The sequence below is a fragment of the Mirounga angustirostris genome, unplaced genomic scaffold, assembly GCF_029215605.1.
Source record: "Mirounga angustirostris isolate CCGP_5_RB_7025 unplaced genomic scaffold, mMirAng1.0.hap1 SCAF_1, whole genome shotgun sequence".
In the NCBI taxonomy this organism is placed as follows: Eukaryota; Metazoa; Chordata; class Mammalia; order Carnivora; family Phocidae; genus Mirounga; species Mirounga angustirostris.
The window spans coordinates 22,044,118-22,060,278 of NW_026991709.1; positions in this window are offsets into that span (position 1 = coordinate 22,044,118).

Below are 16,161 nucleotides of genomic sequence, written 5' to 3' on the forward strand. Positions count from 1 at the left end.
GAGAGATCATCTTGTAGTAATAGTTCTGAATCTAAAAATCCACACTGAGATTTCACTGGGAGGTTTGTAAAAATGATAATGCTTCCAAATGATAACACTTGCTAACTCCTGTAAAAGGCTCACACTGGTTGCATTTATGATCATAGTAACATCCATTTCTGCATGTGATATGATGAGAAATTTTAGATTTTTGATTGTGTTATCTATCACAATATTTTCCATTTAAAAACAACTAAGCAGTTTACAGCATTTACCCATGAAACTGTTTCATTACAAGCAAATGGTAATAATGGGAGCAGTGTGACACCACCAGGGAAAGCAAACAAACCTAAAAGTCGGCTTAACTATACATTTTGAACAGATAAATGGATAATTTAACCATATATTTGGTGTGACCAAAGAAGTAAATATCAATAATTAGAATATGGACATTATGTGTATGATAGTAAAGAGGTAGCGATTTAATAACAATCTGGAATCTTAATCACACAGAAAATAAAATATCTAAGAATACAGAAAAATAAGGACAGGCAGATTAAAGCATGATCATCTATAGTTTCAGTCTCATGCAACTTGTTTTTTGGGTCTTGGACAGATCCACAGTTCACAAAGTTGTATATTTGATCGTAAGGTCTTGAGGAAAGCCTGTCCCCTTTCATAAACACATACACACAACATAACATTCTCGGAGATTTCTAAGAATATGAGCTTGAATTTACTGGCTGAGGGAGTATCCTGTGACCTAAGGATGACCTATACCTCTTTAATTAAAAGACATGGAGCTGAGAATCAGCACCTTGTGAATTCACTGTTTTGATGGTTATTAATACCACCTGGTAGGACTCCTGCGGTGAGATCTGAGGGCAGTCTTTCTCACATGTTTTGTATTCCAGAAGAGGTTTGAAGTTATCTGATATTTCACTTATTTTAGTTTAGGTTTCTATTTTTTGTTTGTTTTGTTTTTTGTTGCCTTTCCCAGATTGGGGGACATAAAGATGGAGAAGTTTCTGAGTGAATCTCAAGTCCTAGTGAAGCTCAACAGTGTGTGCTCCTGTTGATGGATGGTTAGGTTAGAGTTTCTCATATAAAAATCAAGAAATTTCTCAAACTATCCATGCCAGAGTCTTCTAGCAAGAAAGAAGTTCAACCCATAATGAGATAAAAGTATTAACCATGCCATATTTAAAACCATTGTGGGCTGTACTTGTATAAAATCTCTTTAAAGTCTTCAAAAAACCTTGAGGCTTGTTTGGGCTCTTGTCCAGATATTGCCTTGATAGTTTTACCAGCATTGTGTTGATGACAGATGAGGCATGCTCCAGAGACACCTTCACCAACTTTGTTAAGAATTTCCCACCAGAGTTGACTGGTCAGTTCAACCTTGCTGTGATGGATAAATTCATGTGTGGGTAAAGATTTCAATCTGAGATCCTCTAGTGCCATCATATGGCCACCTTGAGATTGTTAGAGATTATTCTTTGGTAATTTATATCCAGATATTGCCACTTTATTTTTTCATATTCTGGAACTTTCTGATGGCTTTCCATGGCCTCTTTGAATCCTCAGAATATGCAGTTTGGGGTAGCCCAGGGGCCAGGATTTTAGTGAGAGTTGCTTTTTTGACATAACATTCAAGTAGGGCATTTACCATATTCTCTGTTACCTCTCCTTCCGTGTCTCACACATACCATGGGGGTTTTTCTTCATAATAGTTATCTCCTTAGGAAATGTTAGTGTACTTTAGAGTTCTTAAGTCTTTTGGATATTTTTATTTGGGATTCCTGCCGAAGTGAAGAGATTCCTTGTTTTCAAAGCATCCCAAAATCTTTATTCCCTTCCCCAAATTTATCCCCAGTGTATTTATCTTCAGATTTTTGACAATCTCTTCTGAATGGAATAAGTTACAAGTCTGATATCAGGTCTTACTACACAGATAAATTGAGACATATTATGGTATAACCCACCTAGTAATTTATTTTAGTCACATGATAGGACCCATAAATACATAAGATAATGTCAAATTTTTTTATGAAATGTCCAATAAGTCTATTTGGTGTATGGAAAGCTAAGCAGGCATGAATTCCAAGCCAGTATTTAAAATATTAAAATAATGGATAGAAATGTATGAAGGAATTAAAATTAAAAAAAAAAAAAAGAAATGTGTGAAGGGGATTTGTAATTGAATTTCAGTGGATTTAAATTTCCTTGATAAGAAGGCTGCATCTATTTAGTGAGCAGCAAAGATTGCACAATGCTAGAGACCATCAAGGTTATGTGTCATCTTAAAACGAAGTTGGCAGAGGATTGCATCAATTTATCTGCAACTAATCTTGTCCTAAAACAAGGCCAGTAGACTTTTATTACAAGGTAAAGAGTGTAAAAAACTAATGGTGTCTGATGACTTCCATGAAGTTAGAATATGGAGGGATTATCTGGGACATTCATAAACACCAACCCCAAAAATTAAGATGCACAATAGTTATGTAGAAACAGGGTAGAAGATTGTTTAGAGCTCATTTTAAATTACAAAACATGCCTCTGATATTCAGACGACGCCTTCATCTCAATCTGTTTCCTAAGAGTCAAATATTTTATAATCTAATGCATAATTTCAAGTTTCTTGAAATTCAATAAAAACAATGTAGTAGATTTAATGATTGATTCCCCCAATATCTATCCTTATATAAATAAGGATATATATGCAACAGCACATTTTGAGGAATTGAAATAAGCTCCAAGGTTGGGACTGATTGCTTACTCTTGCCATGACTGGTTCAGGATGGTGGGCTTGTAGTTCATTCATTAGTTTTGCATGTCATTAAGTACAATTCATTATTATTATTTTTTTAAGATTTTATTTATCTATTTGAGAGAGAGAATGAGATAGAGAGCATGAGAGGGGGGAGGGTCAGAGAGAAAGGCAGACTCCCCGCCAAGCAGGGAGCCCGACGTGGGACTCGATCCCGTGACTCCAGGATCATGACCTGAGCCGAAGGCAGTCGCTTAACCAACTGAGCCACCCAGGCACCCACAATTCATTAATTTTTGAATTTAACTAAATGCAAGAAAGGTTTGCTTAAGTATTTTGTGCACTTCTTTAGAAATATTTTAATTGGAAGATTAGGGAAGGAAAACCAGATACTGCTGCATAGAGAGCAACATAACCTCTCATTTATTTCTATTTATCCAAGGAAGACGACAAAACAGAGTGCTTTCCCACAGGCATCAAAATAGAGTTTTGTTTTTGTTTTTTTCCTAATCTATGAGACAAAAATCAATAACATTTTAAGAATACTGGAAGACTTACTTTGTCAACTGCAAGTTTATCTACGCTGGGGGAAATACAAATGTATATTTAGGATCAAAGTGCTTGCTATTCTACTTGACACTTTGATTCTAATACATATTTGTGTTTCCTTAACTTTCATCCTTCAGAAAAGTAGAGACCCATTATTTTCTGATAAATATCAGCATTAGCACAATTCACTCCTTTACCTAAAGGAGACAGAGAAAATGTTTAACATTGCTGTTAAGGCTGTAAGCCTTTTTCTGTTTTCAAGATGTGAAGGCTTGAAATCACCTTTGATAATTTTTCTCTTTGTAAAGCCACTAAATGTGCTTTTTATCTATGCAAATATAAAGCAAATGTTCTCTTCTGAAATGGAGTTATTGTATAAAGCTAAGGCCTGTAGGAGTAAAAACTGCTTTCATGAGATTGAAGATAATTTTTCATGCTGAAATGTGAGACACGTCTCTTGAAATTATGATTCATTTTTGGAATAGATACATATTGATATATAAACATATACATATATACATATATATACACACAGATTTTGATGATACTACATTAGAAATTATTATTTCAGCTTGCCAATGGGATATCATTGTGTGTATTTGCAACTTATCATACAATAAGGAAGAGTCATGAAACCATGGGCAAATGCTATACAGGTTGAATTTCATTTTAAGGAGAAGAGAGTACATTCTAAATAGAATTGAGAAATGCGTTGATATTTAAAGAATGAAACTCTCGGGAGATTGATACCTTTGGTGTGGACGTTGGCTCTTATTAGCTTTGAGTATATGATTTCTTAGGCATTGAAACTTTAAGGAATTTTAAGCAAAAAGGCAATATATGGTGGTATAACATGAGAGAGAGCATATACAAAAACAAAAAGCATTTTCTGTAGCATTTTCTAGAAATAGTGGACTTTGTGATAAAAGGAGCTTCTAATGGAGACATAAGGAGAATCTTGAATATATCAATATGATTATTGCATTATTATTTATGCCCAAAGAGTGAGAAGGTCTTGAAATATGTGAGATAAGAGGAAATCTAGACTAACTTGCATAAGAAAGATTTTGCAATTCTAAACCTGCTTCTTAAAGTTATCACAACATGTCTGTTGATGTCATTAATTTTACATCAAAGTAAGAATGATAAATATTCTATGTTCCCTATGTTATGTTTTCTTGAATCCCATAATTTCTAGGTTCACCATTCACTAATATCTATCTATAGTGAAATTATCTAAGTATCGTCAGTCTTAGGTTCTGAGCCTGTGAAATGGGGCTAATGTAATTACCTGATAAATTTGTTATAAAGAAATGAATATGATGGTGTCTGTAAAGAGCTTAGCAGAATTCCTTTTTTGTTCATTTTGTATTTTTCTTCATGTTATCTTTTTTTAAGATTTATTTATTTATTTATTTGAGAGAGAGCACACACATGCACCAATTGAGGACAGATGGAGAGAATCCTCAAGCAGACTCCCCGCTGAGCACACAGCCAGACTAGGGCTCAATCTCATGACCAGTGAGATCATGACCTGAGCCAAAACCAAGAGTCAGATGCTTAATGGACTGAACCACCCAGGCACACCATGTTATTATTTTTAAATGATTTATCTATCTGTACCTGGGAGGATAGCTTGAAGATAAAAACCAAGCAACCATTTATATATAGTGGTTCTAAGATGTGGTAAAAAGATAAAATGGCACGTTCTCCTGTGTCTGAATGATTACACAATAAGAACATTGATGAATCATAAGATTCATGGGCAGGAGTAAGGCACACAGAGCTTGTTGGGTTCATACTTCCCATCATGTCAAAGACCACACACAGTGACAAGCCTCATATTAATTCTATTCTGGAAATTTTGCCCAATGCACATACACTCCCACACATCTTTCTTCCAACTCTCTTTCCACTGAACAAAAGCTGCAAGGGGATTTTCTGCCTCACAGAGTTCTGTTTAGGTTTTACCTGTTATATTTTATCCGTCTTTGCAGATTCATTGTAGAGTCCTGGGAAGCTTTATTTATACCATGTGTGGTCTAGTTGTATAACATTTGTTGAGTGACCTACAGGTCTAAAAATTGAGGATCGATATTGTGAATAAACAGTTCTTCTATGGCTGTCCATGATATCCACACTTTAAAGAGTTTTTTGTTTTTTGGTTTTTTTTTTCTGTCCATGGTTTTAAGATAGGCCAGCGAATACATTAAATGATAGGGTTTGGGAAAGACTAAACTGTGGACTAAGAATTCATGTAGTCATTAAGGACCTTTCTGATCCCAGCTGCTGTCTCCTGTCTAAGTAACACCATATACAGCAAGATTAAAATGAAAATGATTTGATTAAAAAGTAGAGTACTCAAAAAATGACAAGCTGTTATATTCACAGTGTGTTTTGACAGCCAAGTGAAGGCATGTTTGCCCATACCATTTAAAAAAAAAAAAAAGTAAGTTTTATCTTATTGAGTTATAGTAATGCTATAGGTCATATTAACACTTTTTCAAAATGGGAATTGTATAACACTAAATGACTTTTACCTTTACAAACACATTGATATCTTAGGAATTAGTATATTGTCTGTGTATTTCAAGAGTTTCCAAGAATGGAAGATAAATAGATCATTATTTTGTAATCACTTTATGCATGCTTTCACTTAAGCATGACAACGGCGCTTGCTGCTTAATAAACATGCTGATGTCATGGTCAAGTTCAGCAAAGAAGGGACACAATTTATTTGAAGGACCAATCTATACTTCCACATATATTTAAATGAAAGTTGATACGACCAGTCAAATAGTGATGGAAAATGGCTGTACATTTGATATGAAGAGTTTTAAGAGCATTATCTAAAAAAGAAAAAAGTTAAATGAGGCTCTTAGAGAGGGGGCAAGACCATCACACAAAGACTCTGTTCAAGCCTTAGGCTGTGAAATGTGAATTAACAGAATCTGATAGTTCCTAATGTGAGACCCAAGACAAGTTACTTAAAGATTGATATACAGTGCCTACTACCACTCATGCTCTCTCTCTTTCTCTCAAATAAATAAATATTTTTTAAATGTGTTGTGGAATATCTTTTATTCTAGGAGAGATTCTTCAAAGTTAGGAAATCCTTGAGAGAAATTTGATTTAACAACATAGTCTTTAGTCTCCCAGAGTGGGTATTCTTCAAGGATCTCCACCGCACTCCAGTATGGGAGCTGTGGCCTTCGCACAGACGTTGCAGTGATTTCCAAGGGATAAGCCAGGCCTCTTGGCCAGCTCTGCTTTTTACAGGAATAAGTCTGCAAAAGTGTGCTTATATGCCTCCGAGCCTGCCATGGACTGCGTTCCAGGACTCTCTTATTGGTGGCAAAAGGCCACAGCGTCTTGGAGTAGTAGTGAAATCAGAGCTTTCATCACTCTGAATCACGAAAACTTCAGACTTTTGTGAAAAACTCCTATTGTCTACTGGCCTAATGGGAGTAAGATACATGCTACCTCAAACTGGAGTTAAGGAGCAGGGAGTTTCTCTGAAAGTGTTCATACATATCATAAATATTAGATTTCTTCATAAAACATCTCCAATAATTTAGATTATCTTCTCACTACAGCAACCCATGTTAAAAAAAAAAAAAAAAGAAAGAAAGAAAGAAAAAGGAAGAAAAAATCTAAATTAACTTCTCTGCCTTCTGAGTAGCTCGCCCTATTCCATTACAGCTATTGCTAACAATATTTTATATGACTGGATATTTTGCTTATGCTGTCTTTTTTTTTAAAGATTTATTTATTTATTTTTAGAGAAAGAGAACAGGGGGAGGGGCAGAGGGAGAGAATCTCAAGCAGACTCCCTGCTGTGAGCAGAGTTGGACAGGGGCTCGATCCCACAACCCTGAGATCATGACCTGAGCCGAAATCAAGAGTCAGCTGCTTAACTGACTGAGACACCCAGGTGCCCTGCTTATGCTATTTTAATGTTATATTGCTTTACCTATATACACAGGCTTCAGTCAACATCCAACAGTGAGAAAAACTAACTTTAGCACTATCATTTGTAAGATACAATGTAGGAGCAGTTACTAAGAGGTTACACAAGGCAGAGTCAGCCCTCTAGATGTTTCCCTTTACTATACAGATCCACTAAACCCCTTCCAATCTGTTTTTTGTTTTCCCAGATCTTAATATTTTATAAATATCATATTTTGCCATTAATGTCCCTTTTCTTTTTTAACTGATTGTATTCAATAATGGCAAATATTTGATATATTTGGACTAGAAATGTTTAGAACAGTTTATTAGTGTTAGATGCAGTGATGATTTATAAAGTTGATAGTGGGTTACAGGATATTCATAAGAGTAGCATGTTTTTTTCAAATGGAATTTTTACCACTGTCAATTTAATCACTGAATTTATTCTAGACAATATTTATAAGAGGTATTATGAGCTACAATGTACCCAGAGTACTAAAAAGAAGGCATAAATAGTAAAATAAAATGGGATAGGTCAATACATCTTTTTTTTTTTTTTTTTTTTTTTTTTTTGGTGACAGATTTCCTGTGCTCTGCTCCTTAACTTCTTCTTGCTCTGGTCCTTGTACTTTAGGAATTTTACCACTATTAAGTAAATAGATCTGAAATCCATGCAAATGTCATGTAAACTTTGCTTATTAACTATTTGTAAAACAACATGTATATACAGTGAATTGGCAAAATTACTATATCCTAACCATAGCTTCAGGAGAACAATATTAGCTAATTCATTATAGCAGACCCAAAATGTCAGTCTTTCTAGCCTTAATTTCTTTGTAACTTCACGTCAGATAAAAATTTCACAATGCAATGAAAATAATTATTTGTCACACATTTAAAAACCAGTAGCTTTTAAGTAGTATGAAATATATAAATTCTAGGAACAGCACAATATAAGATTAATTAGAATACTTAGAATAAGGGCACAAACCATCTATGCTCTTCTAAAAACCAAGTCAAAAACAGAACACATACACACAAAACAACGAGTTCCTTAACTATAGACTCCCATGGAAAATTAAACAAAAGCACAGTTGGTTCAATTTATTTCTGCCTTGCACTTTGATTTGTATTAACTTCCCTGTTCCTCATGCCTCCTCACTGGTGCTTGTTTTCATGGGTGGTTTATAATTCATCATTACATTCAGTGAAGCATATGGCTCCTTCCACATGCACAAAATGAAATGCATGTTTGGGGACTACATAGCTAAATATGGGCCTTTCCTTACTATCAGGGTATTATTTTCAGAAATCTCTGAAGCTACAGCTGCAGCTACGTCTCTCACAGATCATCAACACTGTCAAATGCATTTAGAAAGACAGTCAAATGGGCACAGGCGATTTCTGCAACATAAAGAGTTTTGTCTATATTTTTAACTGCTAGAAAAAAACAAAACCAAAAAAAAAAAAACAAAAACTGTAGGCTATTTTAGTAGTGGAGAAAGCCCTAAAGTGCTATGTCCATCATTTTCCCACTTCAATATGCCACAAAGAAGAAATATGATTCCATATGTTTTATCTTGTAACAATCAGTGTGGGAAAGATATTAAGCTTACCTGTGAAAAGAATAAGAATTGCATGTTGGGTATGTAAATATTCCCAACTCAATGTCAAATACAAGAGACTTGCATAAAAAAAAAAAGTAATTCTGTAAAGTTGTATATAAAGTCATAGACACAGTGATAGGAGGCAAGTCTAAGCAGAACTAAAATATGAATCATAATTTTGTTATCAGGTAAGGTGAAAGCATGAAATAAGACAAATCATTAAACATAAAAAAGAAAGCCACTTTGTAAAGTTAACAGAAATAACTTAAATAAAATACAATAATTTATATTATCTCTGAGTCATAGAACACAAAAGCAACATTAATTTCAAAAGTTATAGGAGAAAATAAAAACATTCTAGTAGTTAAATTTATTTTTGAAACTGAGATGTATTTTACATGCTGTGAAATTGACTTTTTGTGTTTATAGTTCTGTGAATTTTCACAGATGCATATAGTCATGTAACCACCAGCTCAATCAAGATTCAGAATAGTTCCTAAGCTCCCTTATTCCTCCAACATTCCCTTATGCTCCCTTGTATTCACTCTCTCCCCTAAAACCCCAGTCCCTAGCAAACACTGATCTGTTTTCTGTGTATAATTTTGTCTTTTCCTACATGTCATGTAAATGGAATTATACAGGACATGGCCTTTTGAGTTGAGCTTTTTTCACTTAAGATAGTTAATGCCTTGAGATTTACCTATGTTGTTGCCTACATGTAGTTACTACTGGGGACACTGATCTCATATAAATGGATTCCTTATGTTTACTCAGAGATACTTATTCTATGGATTGGGGATAGGGCATAAGGGACTATATTTTTAATAAGTGGTCTTATATTATTTGATGCAAGAGAACTATGGAATATACTTGATATGTCCTAGTTTTATTAAAAAAGTTCTCATGAACTAATAAGACACTCCACTCTAGAAGTCAGGGTGGGTTATTAAATCACAGATCTTATATACACATATGCAACAGTGATATATATGCGTTTTTACACAAATTCTAAGATATTATATGCACATTGCTTTACTGTGATCATTTGATAAAAAGAGTGTATGATCAAATGTGTCCTTATTTACATCTTATAGATAAACCCAACTGAGGCATAAAGTAAGGATCCTCTGACACCTTGAAAGCAGAACTTGGAGATTACAAGCTTTAAAGTCAGGGAAACTTGGATTCTGATTCTACCTCTGCTACTTGTCATCTGTGTGATCGTCAAAGATGAACTTGCTTTCTTAGAATCAGTTTCTTCTCCGTGGAAGTGGTTATTGGGAAGAGCAAATAAGGTGCATAAAGTATTCTGCAGAATGTCTGAGATTTTTAGTAAGTGGTTAGCAAATGTAGGCTAAATGTTTTTAATCATTTTAATTTCCCGTTTCCAGATAAGGCATTGCTGCTAACAGGATTACCTTCTTCTTTTCCTGGTCATGTGTGTGTCTGAAGTCAGAGGAGAGAAATGAGGAGACAAACCTTAGTGGGAGGGATTTGTCTCAGGATTGGAGTAATGGGAAAATACTACCATGAACACTGATGCTGATCGCATAAAGCTGCTCTCATAACTTTGTAGAAGTTTGGTCAATTACGGTTCAGATCATTCTTGGTAGACCCAGAGAGCTAAATTTTGTAAAGGACAATTTCATGTCAGAGTAGGTCCCTTTATCCAAGCTTAGTAGCAGAAGCCATTGTAGAAATGGAAATTTAAATAGCTTGTGTGCTCTGTTGTCTCTAAAGAGTTTCTAGTGTCCAAGAAGTGACAACATTCACTTAAACTACCTGCTCCTGCTGAACACAGGTGATGCTGTGATGCTAAGGGAGCACAAAGCAAAAGGTTAAGTAAAGCAAAATTTCTTTCACTCTCCAGAGAGGAACTTGGGCTTATATCCCAAAAACCTTTAAGTCTTTATCCATAGATACCTGAAGCTTCCCCCTTTGTCTTTTTATTTAAAGTGCCAATACATTTTCTATTTTGCTTAAACTCTAGATGGCCCTTCTGACTATGAGACAATAATAACAAGGTATACACAAATTTGTAATTATTATAAAATCATAAATGTTAAGGGAACATATTCATCACAGTTCATGTTTCCATATGGAGAAAATTTCTTTAGATAGCTCTTTACTCTCATATAATTTTTCTGAATTGTCAAGAATGCTCATCAAATCTGTTTCTTTATAAATTGCCTAGTTAAAAAAAAAAAGTTTAGGGGTACCTAGGTGACTCAGTTGGTTAAGCATCTGTCTTAGGTTCAGGTCATGATCACAGGGCACTGCGTTTGAGCCCCACATCAGACTTCCTGCTCAGTGGGGAGCCTGCTTTTCCCTCTCCCTTTGCAGTTCACCCTGCTTGTGCTCACTTGCTCTCTCTCTCCGTTAAATAAATAGATAAAATCTTTTTTAAAAAGTTTATTGATAAGCAGAAATATTGAATATTTAAAGACACAACTTGTGTCCTTCACTATACTTTGTGTTTAAATATTATTTTTTTTAATTTGAGAGTACACTGGGAAAATATTATAAATTTGATCTTATCTATAAATTTTTATTTGCTTATTTTTTTATATTACAGATTTGTTATTTCTATGTCTCTGGTGGTTTAAAATAGTCCATTGAGCCATTTGTATTTCCCCAATAAGAAAGTCCATTGTAATTCAAACTACGCATGAATTGATGTAAGATTTATTCCTTCAGATATTATAAATGTATACATGGTAAAAAGGAAATCAGCTGCTTCTCACTTAAATTTTATTTTTCATCATTTGTATGTATTCCTCCTTGCCTCTTCCTTCCATTTTTACCCTTCCTCTCCTTGTCCTCACTTATGCAACTTAAAGTTTGGCATACGCATAAAGAGGACTTAAAAAAAAGAAAAAAGAAAAGAACCCTAAAAATAAGAAGACCATATGTGTGTAGGAATGGGTTTTTAAACCAGACTGACTGAGAATCTCAGCTCTAACACTTCCGGCTGAAAAATTTTAGCCAATTTTCTTAACTTCTTCATGACTCAGTGTGTTTTCATAATTAGTTAATATGTGTTCATTTAGAAGAGTGTCTGAGATATAGTAAGTGCTAAATAAGTGGTAAGTCTAATTTAGCAGGGATAGCAATTGTTTAACATCAAGAAATATGAGAAGGTGGGCTTAATTTTGAAAATTACCATAATTAAAATGAAATATTAATTCACACACAGTAATACATTTGCATAAATCATCAAGATACCATGAACTCATTGGTAGCAAATAAAAATTAATTTAGAAAGTGTTTTGCATAAATATGTTAGAACAGTTTCTTAAATGTTACTAAAATAAATGGGAGTCAATGAGATACCAGTAATCACCAATTAAGAGGACCGTAATTATAACCATTGCCAATATCAAGTGTCAGAGAGTTTGTGAATCCACCAGAACTCACACACTGCTGGCGGGATAGTGAAACGATGCAATCACATTGGCAAACTGCCTGTCAGTTTCTATAAACTTAAATCTACCCTTATTGTATGATAATGCAATTCCACTTATAGGCATTTACCACAATGAAAGGAAAATATATGTCTACAAAATGATTTGTACATGAAAGTTCGTAAAAATGTTATCCATAATGATCAAAAACTGGAAATAACACAAGTGTCCATCAGTAAGAGAATAGATAAATTGTAATGAGTTTCTTTAAAGGAAATACTTCTTAGCAATAACGTGATGCAAACTACTGATACATCAATATGAATGAGTATCAAAAGTATTTTGCTGATGATGACAAAAAAATCATACAATTTTATTTATATGAAATTATAAAACAGGCAAAACCAATCTATAGTGATGGAAAGGTGCTCACTGGTTGCTAAGCCCCAGAGTAGGGAGTATTGACTAGAAATAAGAGTGAGGACATATTTGGGGTCATGGAAAATGCTGTGTTCTAATCGTAGTGGTATTATATACGTTTGACAAAATTCATTGACATATACCCTTAAAATGGGTGCACTGTATTGTACAAAAACCTCAATAAATGACAAGAGTAGGACTATCCCCAATATTGAAGATTAACTAAGACAAATAATTGTGATTTTTAAAAGTGATGATTTTATGATGGGCAAGGTGAGGACTGGGCTTGAGGATATAGTGATCTCAACCCAATAGAGAAATCATTGTATGAGGCAAATTAGGAATATATAAGCCTTCACTTGCTTTATTAGTAAAAATCACCTGGCTCCATAGCATTTTCCAGATGTTTCTGAATACGTTCTCTTACTTTTTAAAAAATATGTTAGGAGTTGTCCCATATTATTTTCTGTTCCTGACAGTGAAGTACCACATGGACTAACTGCTGAGTGCTGAGGATTCCTAAGGGTGCCCCAATACAGAACATATCTGTTTTCTCCCCAAGTCCTGAACAAGTTGAGATATGCAATAAGGAGTAAATATCAAGGTCAAAATATTGTGTTTATAATAGATAGAACCAGGTAGGAGGACACAGATTAGCATAAAAACAAAATGGGCCCTCTAATGCAGAACTAGGGAGATAACCAGGTTGTGAAAGTTAGTACTGGTACAGATCAGTGAGGCTTAGAAACCAGCAGAGAAAACAGAAAACACACACTCTCCATGGGCAAGTTCAATCCATAGGGGAGAAAAAAAAAAAAACAAAAAAAAACCCTGTTATTCATTCCAAATTTCCAAATCACATATTTCTTTCCACCATACAAGGGACAGAATAGATAAAAAGGAAGGTTGAAGGAAACAGTGATAGTGGTAAAATATCGTTCCTCTTGTGGGGAATAATTTTTATTTCCCCCACCAGATCCATTCTATATTTTTCTCCATCCTGATGAAAATTCCAGGAGGCTTAATTTATGGACTCAATCAACAAGATTTCTAGAGCACTGGACTCAGTGTGTGGGGCTGATGGGAAACACTGGTGGAGATAGGAGGGCAGGTATAAGGTGAGGGTGACCAGGGGCTTCATTTCTCTACAGAAGTCTAAACACTTACCTGTTGCCCTTTCTAATGTCCTGGCTCCAGTTCTTTCTCTGCATTAAATCATATTTTAAAACGCTTGGACCCTTCTTTCCTATAGGTAATAACATCTCTCATAGTTTGCTCTAACCCTGACCACTCAGGTAGATAATCACTTCTTTAAACTTTCCAAGATTGCCTGTTAGAGTGCTTGGGGGAGGTGGGGTCAGTTACTATATTAAAATGGCAGTGTGTTCCCAGTTGTCTACATTATAATATAATCAAATCCTAACATCCAGGTCCTCTCAAAATCCTCTTATTATTCATATAACAGTGAAAAATTTAGACATCACCATGACTAAGAAACACAATAGAGATTTGAATATTTAGCAGAACATAATGATATGCCTGGTTATAAATATGAGTGTTTTATTAAGCATATCGTGGTCCAGGAAATATGAACATCAGTCATTTAAAACAAGAAATGCATCAAGATAGTTTTTTTTTTTTTTAACCAGTTTAGAAAGAATTGTATAGAAATGGTCACTTCATGTGATACTTTGTAGTTCCTCAGTTATGATATCTTATCATTTAAAAATATGCATTCTTTTTAGCAGACATCACTACTATGAAAAAAAAATCTGATCTAGACAGACAGAAGGTCAATGAAACAGTATTTCTAGTCTTTGCCACACCAATTACAATATGATTAGAATGATTAAAACGTCACTGCAAATGCAGATAAAAGTGAGGAACATTTTTATTCACAAAAAGACATTTTAAGTACTTTGTAAATTTTAAACAACTTTAGATGGTGTCAATTTCCATAGCCTCAAGGCAGTTTCAATTTGAACATTATAGAGTCATGCAAGTTGTGTCTCCCTTCTAGACAGAAGTTAAATAAGATTGTTTCATTACCATATCCACCACTAAATTGCATGAAACATTAGCATCTGTTCAGAAGTGAAGCTGTCCCTGGGGCCATGTGCTGGAAAACCATGTGTCCCAGTGAGTCTGAGAGTAGGCTTCAGATCCCCAGAATGTCTCCAAAGTAATTTACTTTTTAGCAGTAGGAAGCCTTGGTCTAAGGAAGAGAACTCTTTGAAAAAAATTCAGTTTAATTACAAAGATTAGTTTTTTTCAGCCAAGTCACCGTTTAGAGCAGCATTCATTCTGTTCTATAACTGTACCACCAAATCATTGACTTCATAGGGGAGATCGACCAAATGTATACCTTCATCCCCCAAGTTATCAGAAAAGATCAAAGAAACACTGTTGTAGAGACTGTTAAACATTTTGTGCGTAATTTTTAACAGTAGAAATGACAGTTACCTGGAGATGTGTGTATAAGAGATAAATGTGTGCTAAAAGGAAGTAAAAGAAGACTTTGGCCCTAAATGTGGCATACAGGCGTTGCTTACAGATTCTCGTTGCAGGACTGTTCCTGCCAGGGTCGGTGGGTGTCACTGACCCCTGTGAGAGGGGCAACTTCAGAGTACACACAGTCATGATCTGGAGCAACAGATCTTGCTTCTGAAATCTCTACCTGGGATGGAGTGATAGTGACACCTTCAGAAAAGGCTTATGAGAAGCCACCAGAGAAGAAGGAAGGGGAGGAAGAGGAGGAGAATACAGAAGAACCACCTCAAGGAGAGGAAGAGGAAAGCATGGAGACTCAGGAGTGACCTTCCTTTCTCTTCACCCCCTTTCTTTTCCAAGGGGAAGACTGCAGCCCAGTCTTCCCCTTGGAAGGCATTTCCCAGAGGGCATTTCTGAGGGATAGGAGAGACAGAGAAAATAAACTCTATAGAAGGAAGTGTCATTCCACTGGGTTCTGATGGGCTCAGTAGCCAGAAGTCTCCGATTTATGACCTATGCCATCCATCTATAATGAAGCTTTTCTTCCTAAGACTTCAGGGAACCCAGTTCCTGGAAACCTCTCTCAAACAGTACTTTGTTGTTGTTGAAATGCTGTGAACTGTTAGTGTCTGGATTTTTTTTTTTTTTCCCTAAGAAAAATGATTAAAGTAGTTCCTAGTAGGAAAAAAAAAAAAAAAAGCTGTATACACAGCTGACTGAAATCAGAAAACATACTTAAACATAATATTCTCTATCTCACTATTTTTCTCTTTTGATTTTAATGGAAAGTAGTAGTGATGCAGTGTATGAGGAAGTTATGACAGCAGGTACAGAGTTTTTTAAGACTTGAGTACATATGATTAAGTATTGAGTCCATTATTCATTGAATGTAATCAGTGGGTCCAGACATACTGGTTGCTTTTTAGTTCTGGGGAAGTATAATGTTCACTCATTTACCTAAGGGCTTTCAAATTATTTCTGGAGTGCATTC